The sequence below is a fragment of the Eufriesea mexicana genome, unplaced genomic scaffold (genome assembly GCF_001483705.2).
Source record: "Eufriesea mexicana isolate 0111107269 unplaced genomic scaffold, ASM148370v2 scaffold21310, whole genome shotgun sequence".
Classification (NCBI taxonomy): Eukaryota; Metazoa; Arthropoda; class Insecta; order Hymenoptera; family Apidae; genus Eufriesea; species Eufriesea mexicana.
This window is the reverse complement of record NW_016928441.1, coordinates 128,430-140,767: the sequence shown is the minus strand read 5'-3', so window position 1 is coordinate 140,767 and position 12,338 is coordinate 128,430.

The window sequence follows — 12,338 nt, the reverse complement described above, 5'->3', positions numbered from 1 at the left end:
CCCTTCTTTCACCAGGCTGCCTCCTCGGCCAGAAGAAGCTGATTTTATTCGGTGGCCCCGCGAACAGAAGATCGGCCGACTCGCTCGCCGAGTTGGAGACAACTCTCAGACTAAACCCACATGTGCGATAATAAACTGTCGCGTCCCGTAATGCCTTCTAAAATCTTGACGCGAGCTTCAAACCGTTTTCACCGACCGGCGGGGGAAGAGAGATATAGCTGGGACGAAAATAGAAATTCCTTCGAACCTCGGGGAAAAAGCTTGTCCATAGAACGGGAAAAAGGAAGATACGTAAAATTTCTGACGCGAGTTCCTCGCGGTCTTATCGCGGGAGCTTGGTCTCCGACTTCGATGGAATGAAATGGAGAAGGCGAGGGTATTTTATGGATGGCCTACATTCGACCAACGTTTCATCACTTCGCGTTTACGTTATACAGGGTGGACTAATATAACGTAATTTAATTATCAGAGGAATAATCGAGAAATGGTGGAATGCGAGAGAATAACGAGAGGACGATGACACTCGAGTTTCGTTAGGTTCGGAATTGACGCGTTAAATGGTCCACCCTGTGTATATATCGTAATTCTAATGATCATCGATAGGTTTAATGATACAGCGCTACAATAAAATCTACGCGATATTCTTTGAACCCCGTTATTTTATTATTATTTTTCCCAATACATGTATACCTTATACTGAAGTTGGTTTACAGCGGAAATGGATTACCAAATTTTCTGTACATATCAATATTCACGCGACATATCGCGTTATACCTTGATCCGATTCATCGTGTTAACCTTTGTGCTCGGAAGTTGATGGTTAGTCGCCACTGGGCAAGATTTACGATGCAACGATACGGTGTGTCAACTGCGTGTCAGCAGCGTGTCAATGATTTTTTTCTACACGGTTGCTAAAAAACCATGGAACTGCAACTGCAACTTGCCCGCGCCAAAAAATTCTTTGCTCGCCAAGAGCGAAGAATTAATCGACTATCAGTGTACGCGTACACGTCTCCATGGTGGATTCGGTCCACGATAAACTGCTGCGGTAATTGCATATTTAGAGTGGTTTGGAAAATTGATTGCAAATTGGTGTCGTAAAGCAGACTTTGAATAATGGATCGCAACGCTGAAGGGGTTAGAAAGAGTTGCGCAAAGCTTTCTAATTACTTGGCGCGAGTCGCGGTGCAAGGTAATACGAGTATACGATTAGGCGGGAGACAAACGCGTGGAAATCTATGCAAACGCGTGATAAAGTAGCTTTCAGTGGCCTTCCCTTGATCCCGGCGAGCGAAGCCAGCTTGCGATTAATTCGGTCCGTTTAATTGCCACCGGCCGATCAAACAGCCATTACAGAGGGACACACTTTCCAATTGCTCCCATTCAAATTTAATTATCGCGCGTGTCAACATTCCTCCCCCTGCTGCCCCTGTTGCCCTGCGGTGGGGCCGAGGGTGGCGAGGAAGGAACGCCATACGAACTTATTAAACATATGCCGCTGTTTTTCGTGGATCACCAGCGGTGGACACGTCCCACTCCACTTTGGAATGATAATAGCTCGTAATCCGTGGCGGCGGCACATAATGATCGAGGAGTCGAGGGTCCGTAGTCGCTTCGGAGCTCACCTACGATGGGGTCGGGACCCGCCACCCCGTCGAACACGCACTATTCCAGCCGACAACGCGCTCCTACTGGAATAGAAAACACCATATGGCGCGTGCAGGTGTACTCGAAGCCGATTAGGAGAGCCGCTCCGCATGAATTTACATTAATGCTCCGCGGGATTTGCTTCGTTTACCGGATTTATTATTTCGCCCATGATTCGACGATTTCGTGAACAGGTAGCCGCAGGAGGTGGGGCCACCGGTTACCCGGCAATCGGTAGCAGCTTCTGGGAGATCGATTTTCGATGTGGACACGGGGTGATTGGACGAGACGAATCCTTTTGTCGATATCGGCCCGAGATGTTACGCGCCGAGTTATACCGATACTCAGCTTCGCTCACGGGTCCGAGAATATTCGAATTTTTTAATTTTCGACATCGATAGAGGTTCGAAATTTCTGTCGTAGAAACGGAAAGCAACGTCATACGTCATCTATTGTCACAGAAATCTATTGTCGGGGATTCGTAGTAGTCTTTTGTCACCGCTTGTTCAGGTTAGTTAGTTACATTACAGTATAGACATGTCAGTCATCGCGCACTATTCATTTCCGATAGTTTCCCCCGATTTTCCCTATTTCCCTCTACCCGGATTAATCGCCAATTTTCCGCCGCATAATTTTCCCCTTCCCTGGATACGCTTGCATTTCAATCCAGACCTCGCGACTACGCTTCGTGACCTACGGTTTTATCAATCTAGCTTTTACTTCGACTCGCATAAACTAGGAGCAAGCTGACCGGGCCCCGTTGGAGACGAACGGATCGTTGATATTTCGTACGGCCCTGCTGTATTGGGGTATTTAAAATTACAAACAGCAATGGTCGGGGAGAAATTGAAAAAGCTGGATGTTTGCCCGATACGCCGATGCATATTCATACGTCGGCCATCTCCCTCGCGAATCGTTGGCCGATAAACGGGTGGGAACGGGAGAGAGACGAAGGAAAAATAGAATCCGGAAGTGCAGCGTGGTCCCGATGACGCAACGCGCGTACACGAATTCGGGCCGGGGGACCATCGGCGTCAGCACGCGATGTGCCCACCTGTGCGCGCGTGCATTTTAATTTCACGATCCCGTCGCGAGATTATCGGCGTCGATTAGGATCCTTATGGACGCATTAATGATTTCCATTAGCATAGATTCATCGTGGCTGGCCGGGGCTAGGATCGGGGGCGAGCACGAATTCGCGTATGAGTAACCGAGCGGAGCCAACACGTGCTTCGATTCGCAGGCCGGTCTCCTTGCTCGATTTCCGTCCTCGATTTCCGTGCCCGTCGTCGCTGCGGGATGCAAATCAGACCGGTTCGCGGAAAGCACGGCGAAAACGGGCCGAAAGCGAACCTATCGAGATTGAAATTTTCCAGGAGTACGTCGACCGGCTGGTACCCTGCGCGTGCCACGTACTTCCGATGCAAATTTTTTTACGAGGCGTTTCGCGGATCCCTGCCACGAAGTTGCAACGGATCCGTATGCTACTCCGGGTTGCGAGTCGACCGTGTCGCGCGTTGAAAGAAACATAAGCGCTAACAGGATCCCGTCGGTGGTCCTGCCGGGCAGAGATGCGCTGCTCGATAACGATTTTATCGCGTTGATCCACTTTTTCTCGCCGATATTACCGTGATCGCTATTGGTTCGTTCGTCCAAGCTAGAGGACGATCTAGTTTTCCGAATAGAGGGGAGAAGGGAGGGAGGGGAAAAGTAGAAAAAGCATAAACGCCGAAATGACGGTGTGTAGAGGTGATTTATCAGGCCGGAACGAAGCCGCAATAATTTCTTTGGCGATCGTTCGAACCGATCGATCCCCGTGACCACCTCCCTGCGTTGGTCGTTGCCAGCTTCTCTCTCTCTCTCGTCTCTCTTCCTCCCTTTGCTGTCTCCCCGTGTCCCTCTCGGTCTGTTTATACCGTGTTCCGTGAGCCGGCGATGCTACGAAGCAGCGAATCTGCTCCGATCCCTTCCGCGAAGGCAGTCAAGCTGACTCATAAAACGGATCGTTGAACAGAAATCCTGGCGAGGAAAGGGTCCACCGATCGGTCTGCCGGGCTACCGTGTAATCGAGCGAGAGCAGACTGTTCGTGCTCGATCCTAGATCCTTTCACGACTAGGCTCGGCTGGCTTACGATTCCTCCGGAGCGTGCGCGCGCGCGAGGAAGCCGCGACGTGTCCACTGTCAAGGGTACTCACGGCTCGTTGCTTCCTCGATCCCGCACCATTTCCTCCGCCATTTTCCCCCCGCGTTTCCCTCCATCGCTTCACCGCGAGATGTATTTAATTGGCCAAAGTACACCGCGCGACGTACTTCACGGTCGGGGATGTATATTTGCCCGGGAGATTCGTTCCGGGGGTTGGAACAACGGCGGCTGACGTGGAAATAACGGTAATACCGGGTTTTATGGAGCCAAAGGTTGTCGAAGAGGGTGACGACGCGCGGAGGTGACGGCACGGAGATGAAAACGTTCCTGGTAGCTATAGGATACGGTTTGTTGCTTCTGTATTTGGACAGGAGCAAGTGTGACACGTTACACGATCCGAACGTGTCAGAGGGGAAGTTTGGCCGTCTATTGTTGTTTCACGTGGAAGGGTTACGATCGCTCAAAGCGACCACTTTTCACTCGTCACGTGGCGTCTAGTCTTCCCCGTTCGAAGGACGAAGTGGTTGGTCGTATCGTTTTCGCCTCGACTCGCGCGAGTATCTTTTATTCGTCGAAAATAACGCTGCAACGTAGTCTCGTCCAGGGACGGTTCGCACGGTTCCGAGTGGCCGAAAAGAGTAAATCGAGCGTGGAAAAAGGAACGAGGGAAAAGGTGGATCGAAAACCGAGAGGCGTGAATGACGGTAATGGAATTTGATTGCATCGCGAGACAACGCCGGTCGAGATTCGCCTGATTCCTCGGAAATTAACAGCACGATGAGATTGCTCGAGAACGCTGCAACCCGCGCGAGTTACCCTTATCTGGGATCATTACTCCCGTTTACTCCTCGCCGGATCGACGCGAGTTGTCATTTTCGCCAGGGAAATGACGGGAGAAATCAGCCGTGGATATGAAAACGGACGCCATCGGCCATCCGCAGCAGCCTTTTATCGCCTCGATCTTCGCTTTCGCCACCGAACGCATCTCGCCAGTGGCTATCGCCGTTACCGTTTATCTCCGTTCCTATGTAGAGCGTGTCTGAATTTACTTCCTCGCGTTGATCCTTTCGTTCGTCGAGCCCGCTTCTATCCCAGATTACCGCGTTACTCGGATTGAGTCGTTTCGCCTTCTCCGCGCGCGTACACGCAACCGCCGATTCCATCGAAAGTATAATTTTTCGCTATTTCACCGTAATTCCACGTTTCGACCGCGCCGTGTCGACAGCTCGCACGGCCGTGCCTCGCGATAGCCACGGTCGTTCGACGTCGTCGTGGCGAAGGGGGTAAATAATCGCGAAGAGGGAACGAAGGAGAGGAGGAAGGAGAGAAAGAAGGAGAGAGAGAGAGAGAGAAAAAGAAGCGACTCGGTGGCATCTCGAGAGCAAGGGAAACAACAAACGCGGCACGGTGTGTAACGGGAACACGTGAGTCATCTCGATTTGCCGTCGAGGGGCGCGCGGGGACGCGGAAACGCGTATTACTACGTAATTTCATGCGTTCGCGCGTGCACCTGTGCACCGGGGCCCGATGATCGTTATTGCGTAAAGTCGTTTGGAAACGGCGGACCGGGCTCGATTAAGCTCGATCCGATGCAATATTTCACCTGGACGCCTTATGACGTGATAAACAAAGTCATTACACGGGGCGAACATAAGGCATCGGAAAAAATCAAATCAGGGCCCGACGTTGTTTAACCCCTCGTGGCGGTATAAGCGAAGCCGCTGCTCTAATTGTCGCGACCTCCGTTTTCGTTGATTTACGATTAGACGGGGGCGCGAACCGTGTCGTTTGTCACGCGTCGCTACGAGCGGTGGCCGCTTTTTCGTGACAGGGTGAGGCGGATTCCGAGTGGTTCGGGCTCGCCTCGGTAATTAAGGAAAATTGAAACGAATTCGTTTACCGGTCCGTGTACCTGCTCTTTAACCCTTCCACCTGCGCGTCGTTGCCTCGCGTCGTCGTCCCGGCTGCGAGACGATGATACATCTAGCGGAGAATTTTATTTGCTTCGAGAAAACGAAACGTCGGCTTGACCGAGTTTCGCCAACGATTCCGAGCGGCCGCGCTCGCGAGTCGAGCGTATTTCACGAGTACTCGGCGCGTGTTCCGAGCCTATCGGTTATTACGGGGCCCTCGTTGCGTCACCCCGCGAAGCCGTAATGCTCGCCGGTGACCGTCCGTCCTGTCGATAAGATAAATAATCGAAGCTGCGCGACGACGAAGCGTCGAGAGTGCGTAATCGCGGCGCGTATCTTACGCAAGAAATTTCACTGGCGGGGAACCTTTCACCGGCTGCTCGGACAGCTTCCAGCGATACAATGCGACTAGATAGCCGAGAAACCGAGTGGAAAGAAGTACTTGCTACGCACTTCGCGTTCGAACGGACTTCCTTCTTGCTGACTACTCTGTCCGCCGGCACGGGCTAGACTTCCATCCATCGTTGCAGCTGCGCGCGGGCAAAACTGCCCGTTCGACCGCGCGTTCCCGCTCGTCTCGCAGCGGAGAGGAAAAAAGGATTCGACGGACGTGGTGGCGCGGAGATCGAGGAAGAACACGCGATTCGATCTGTCGCTGCGACGCTCGAGACAAATTCGTGGACGAAGGGTGGATCGACTGTCAGAGGCTGACGAGGAAGGGCCAAGGAAGGGCCGGGGAACGGCAGGGGGGCCACGGTGGCACGTTTTATATGGGAAAACGGGGAAGTCCCGACATCTCGACGCCAGCGTGGAAGGGGCGACGCGGGATTTTATGTCCCGTAACTCCCTCGGGAGCCCCACGTTTATGTTCTATCCTGTCATCATCGTGTCCACCTACACGCTGGACAAAACAAAACACTATCCAACTTCTTTCCTCCCGTTCCCTGCGCGTCTCTGCCACCTTCCCGTCCACTGCCACCGCCTCTTGCCCAGGGACCAGTCGTCGTCGACGTCTTCGTTCCTCGTAATAGGAATTCGTCCGCGACGAGGAAATGCCTGGCATTTCTGAGACCGGCACGAGTCCTACGGACAGTGGGCGTCATTCTTTCGCCTTTATTTCCAGCCTGGAATGCCTATCGATACGATACACCGCGTCTCCGGAGAACACGCGGGACACACGCTGATCGACGTCTCCGAAGCGGAGGGTAACTGCGATCGAGAGGACCTCGGGAACGAGGATGCTTCTCCAGAGAGGGACTTTTCTAGACTGTCGTTTTTCTCCGTTTATATTAATTCTTCCATTTCGGTCTATTGCTTAGCTCTTTGACCGCCACGAAATCATGTGTTTCGCTCAGGACGCCACGGCAATATTTTCATTACTCGAAGCATATAAGCGCTCCGATCACAGGAGAAACCATGGCCAGTCATATGTGACCCACGTGGCAGTCAAAGTGCTAAATTATGATCTAAGAAGATAGTATTATTGCTCTATGATTCGGTTATGAGAAACTGTGTTAGGCGAAATTATTTAATTTTAATCAGGCTGCAATTAAGTTGTACCAATCGCACGTGACTCGCGTGGGGCACATCGACAAACCACGGGCGTGACACGTGGGGATTACATTTAGCCCGGCCGACATACCACGTGCCAGGCCCGTGATAGTCAGTTTTGGCCCGACCGATGTACCACGTGTCAGGCTCGTGATAATCAGTTTTGGCTCGAAAACCTGACCACGAGTCTCGCACGTGGTTGTAAGCTAAAGGGTTAAAAGCGAAATTTACAGCATGATGCAAGGAAAAATCCACTATTCGATGGATCGAACAGATTCTTTCTGCAAAATTTTTCGTCTACCTTCGCGATATTCCTATCGATCGTCGCTCGCTTTCACGCTTAGACTCGCGTCATTAGCGACGGTTATCAGTCGCCTTAAGGTGGTAATTATTTACGCGTACAGGGGTGTGCTTTAATTAGCGGCGCCTTGCGATTCTGGAGGCCGAAACGCGGCGAGAAATCGATGGGCGTAATTCGTTCGCTCCATCGCGCGATAAATGAAACCGATGAAAATCGACGGTTATCAGTCGCCTTAAGGTGGTAATTATTTACGCGTACAGGGGTGTGCTTTAATTAGCAGAGAGAGAAATCGATGGGCGTAATTCGTTCGCTCCCTCGCGCGATAAATGAAACCGATGAAAGTGTACGAAGCAACACGCAGTATTCGAGCAACTGTTATGCTCTCGTTTCTGTTTCGTTTCCCTTCTATTGTCGCCTCTATTGACCCTCCTTCTATTCGCGTTACACGGACCTGATGTTTCAGCGCTCGCGAAACGCGCCTCGTATTTCCTCACCCTCTCCCGATCTCCGCTTTCATTCCGTCTCTGCCATCGTCCTTCGCTGTTCACCACTTTATTCGCGCAATCGATTTCCAATTTCTCCATTTCGCCGCATTTCTCTGCGCTCAGTTTCCCACGCGTTCGCGTACGTCCACGTTTCCCGTGCTTATAATTTTTGTTGTAATTCCGAAATTAAATCTTCGTACGTCATCTCGTACTGAGATCGTAATTTCGGTGGAGGAGACATTTTTGATTGCTCGTGGTTTGGGTAAAATGAAATTTATGAAAAAGAAACAAGAAAAATAGAGCGAAATTATACGTTTATCGAAATCATTATCATTGTACGATGGCGATGGAAAATTGTGAGAAAGAACAAGAACAGAATAACACAAACTCAAAACTCGTAAACTGATTTAACTTAGGAAAAGAACACCAAGTTAACGAAACGAAAGCACACAAAGACGCACTCTTTTAAAACTCTCTTTCCAACACTAAGGTCACAACCGATTTTTAAGGACTCTGTTTTGGTTGTCAAGGGCCACGCTTTTATGCTTTCCTTAACCTACGTTTCACCTCCTCGTAGGGGAGCCGCGCAACTTAATTTTGTTATATAGAATAACTTTTCGATTTGCTTCTAGAAGATATCGATCGGTTTACAATTTGTTTTTGTTGGCAATAGCCGATTCGCGATTTCTTTTGGTATCCTACATTATTATCGCATTCTCGATACGGAACGCGGGTTTGTTTATATCCCCGCAGCGAAGACAGTGACTCACCGACCACCGACATCAAGAATTTCCAGCAATTCCCTCGGAATCGTCCGTAGATCGATGAAAGAGTTCGATCGCGAGCAAAATCGTTCGGCGAATTGATCCCGCGTTGAAACAACGAATCGTCGATCCGCGACAGATTTCATGTGTCGTTTCACCGTGGTATATTTTTCTCCCTTTCGTGCAATATCGCGATCCCCGAGATTTTAATTCCCGCTTAAACGTTGGCAGCTGGCCCGCGATCCTCTTGGCACCGGGCTAGGGGGTTGAAATTTAAGGGGTCGCCTCTCGCGATATCGTCGCGTGCCAGGCAATTTCCGCGAATCACCGACGATTTATCTCCCGATCCTCCGGTATCCATCTTACGCGCGTCGAGTCAGCCGCAAAACCGCTCGCGGAAATTCCAGGGGTCCCATCCGTTAATCGAATTTCGGCCAATTCGACGGTCGCCGATCCGCGTCGTTTAATTCGCACGTGCTCGTACACGCACATCGGGTTATCTCGTGTATCTTATCGTTCATGCTCCCCAGACCACGTCTCCGTGAGCAGTGAGTCAGAATGACGACGATTCCCTTCGCGATGGTTTTCTAATAAAAATATATAAATAAAGCAGTCGGTGAGCTCGTGCTACTTTGTCGTGTTATTCGATAAGTCGAGTAGGCAGTCAAGAGATCTCGTTTCCGATTTTCGAACCGATCGTTGAATTAGGGTAGCCCGTTGCTGGGCCCCGCGTTTTCCTCGAACAGGTCAAATCGATCTAGCGAGGCATCGCGACGTTCACGGAATCTATTAGTCAAACGGACTACGGGAATCGATATCTGTAACTCTAGCGCTACTATTGTTTCTGGTTTGTAAATAACGCATCGATCGCAATGACGCCTCCTTATTAAGTGTGCCAAGGCTGACGTATGACGTGTCGATGCGTCACGATCGCCTACCTGTTAAACTGGTAAAATTTCGCTCAGGTGAGTCCGTTGGTTCTCGCTGCTCTTTTATCGATAACCGGAAGACTCGCGTGACTTTGCCTCGTCCAGATGCAAATTATCGCGTCGTTACTCTCGTTCATCGATTTTCGCAGGATAAGGTAGAGTGGTCGGAGAATCGGACGAGGATGACGCGAACGAAAGGGCGGGAAATAGGAAAACGACGGGTCTTGACGCGCGCGGCCGCACCTGCGCCATCAGCGGTGCATGTCGCCCTAAAATCCGAGACCCCCGTCGACCTTCGCGCTCGTAAAACTGATGAGTTATTAGCCCGTTAACGAGCGGCCTGTCCGGTTATTTTCGATCCGCATTGTTCGCCGGCTCGAAGGCCCCGTCGACAGGGGGTGGCTTGCAGCCATCGACGACTCCATGCGGGATCCTGTGACGCGAATCGGGGGCTCGGCTTTTTAATCGACCGGCAGATACTTCCCGAATGCGGCTTTTTTGCTCGTTACAGGGAGATCGTGCGCGAGACAATGAAGATGCGTTTCTGGTCGAGTTGAATTAGCGAGAGGGGGCTGGTGAATGGCAGCTATCGCGCAAACACGGTACAGTCGCTAATTCCGGCACGCTTGGAGGAACCGCGAGCGAGGAATGGTGGCCGAGAGTCCACCGAGAGTCGCGTTGTATCAACGTCGCGGATACAATTTAACGCTGCACGGTAGCCGTCGTGGAAGCCTCGAGGAATCCGGCAAGAGTTCACAAACGTGGTCACCGGTCTGAAATCCTCTCTTCTGCCTCGAGAGCAGCGTTAATTACGCGCGAGAGAGCGCGGCGGGGGTCGGGACGAGGACTCGCCTATTCGTTCTGTGGAAAGCGACGCGAAAGGGTTTCCTCTCGTCACGAAATTCCGCCTACGGACGACAGGCAGCCTCCACCGCCAGGTGGATCCGTATTTACGTACCAATAAGCGTAAAATTGGCCTAACTGCTCGCCGAGACAGGCAGCCGAAGGTGGGAACACGAATTTACGGGAAGGTGGAAAGAGACGAGCGGGTAGATAAGCCGATGGAACGGAAAGGAGGGAGCAGAGGGGGGAGAGACGGTAGGAAGACGCGGATGGAGGATGCTCGGAAAGAGACTGAAGCGGTCGGTGGGGGGTGGCGTAGGGTTAGAGCCGGGCAATCATGCGTAATTGAATTCACCTTTGTGCGAGAGGGTTGGAACCGTATGAATATTCAATTCCTCAATTTGCCGCGCGAGCATACACGTTCAATTTGCCGAGAAGCGTCAAGGAGTACAGCGTGGTTCAGAAGCACAGCGCCGCCAGCCAATTAGAATCGAGCGTTTGTGTACGTTGCCAGCCATTTCGTACCTCGGTTTGACAACGCGTTTCCCCGGACTCGACAAACAGCTTCGATCCGTTTCCAACCCGCTCAGACACTTGTCTTCAAACATCGCGGTTTGATATCGCATCCAGGCGCGGCCGGAGGGTGTTCGTTTTATCAATTAAACGTCGTCTCGCGCGAAAACGGTACCCACCTCGGTCTCCTCGTCGAAGCATCCCACACGAGGGTGGATTCCCGATCACGCGTTCGTTTCGTCAGCCATTACCCGATAGCTCCGGCATTTTTCCAAGTATTTTCCAATCTCGAACTTTCGATTACGTCCATTTTTCGGGGAACACCGCGATACGGTACGAGGCCATGGGAAATATTAAATACCGACGTTCCAGTGGCTCGGGAAGGAAGAATAAAAGGTATGTGAGCGTGGAATAGTCGCGTTTCAACGCCCACTTAGCGAAATCGTTCGATAAACCGTCCAGTGCTCATCGACGTAAATGCACCCGAAAAGAAAGTAGGGCCGGACGAATTTTCTCCGCCTCTCGTGCCCCTCCCTCGCGATATTTTCCAGCGACGTCCTCGAGTCACGCTGGATTTATACGCGTCCGCGTAGCACCGGCATTACTTACACCCGATGATTACAATCAACAGCCATTCAGAGAAACCACCCCTCCGGGGCGTGTACAGTCTCTGTTTTACTTTCCGTTCGAGCGATGCGAGCCGCCACGTGACCGCAATCACCGCGCAGTTTGTGGGTACTTACACGACTGTTTAACAAATACGGGGGCGTGCGGTTCCGTTCCGTGCTTCTCCATGGGATTTTGCGGACCGACGTTGCGAACAATGGCGTCGGTGCCCTTGTATCGGGCCAATTTTTCCAATTCCGCCTACCGATGTATCTAGCCCGGTTCTAGACAGACGGCGGCGCGTCGGTTCGAAAACAGGCGCAAACGAGGGCCGAATAAAACGAAGTTTTAACCTGCGGCGAGGATTAACAACGCGCTCGTAAAGTTTCGCGTGCTTGGACCGTTACGGCTGAATATCGCGGCAACGTCACGAACGAAACGACTTGGCCGAACCGAGCAATTAGCGGGCGAATTTCGCGCAACGAGCGCCGATTAATTCGAGCGACGCGGAGCAGCGTCGAGGAAAAATCGCCGCCGGTTTCCCGGCCGCGGGGAAAAAATCCGCCGCGTTTCGAAAAATGTTTTCGCTCGTGCTACTACCGGCACAGTTATCTAAATCAGCCGCGAATGGGGGGGGGGGGG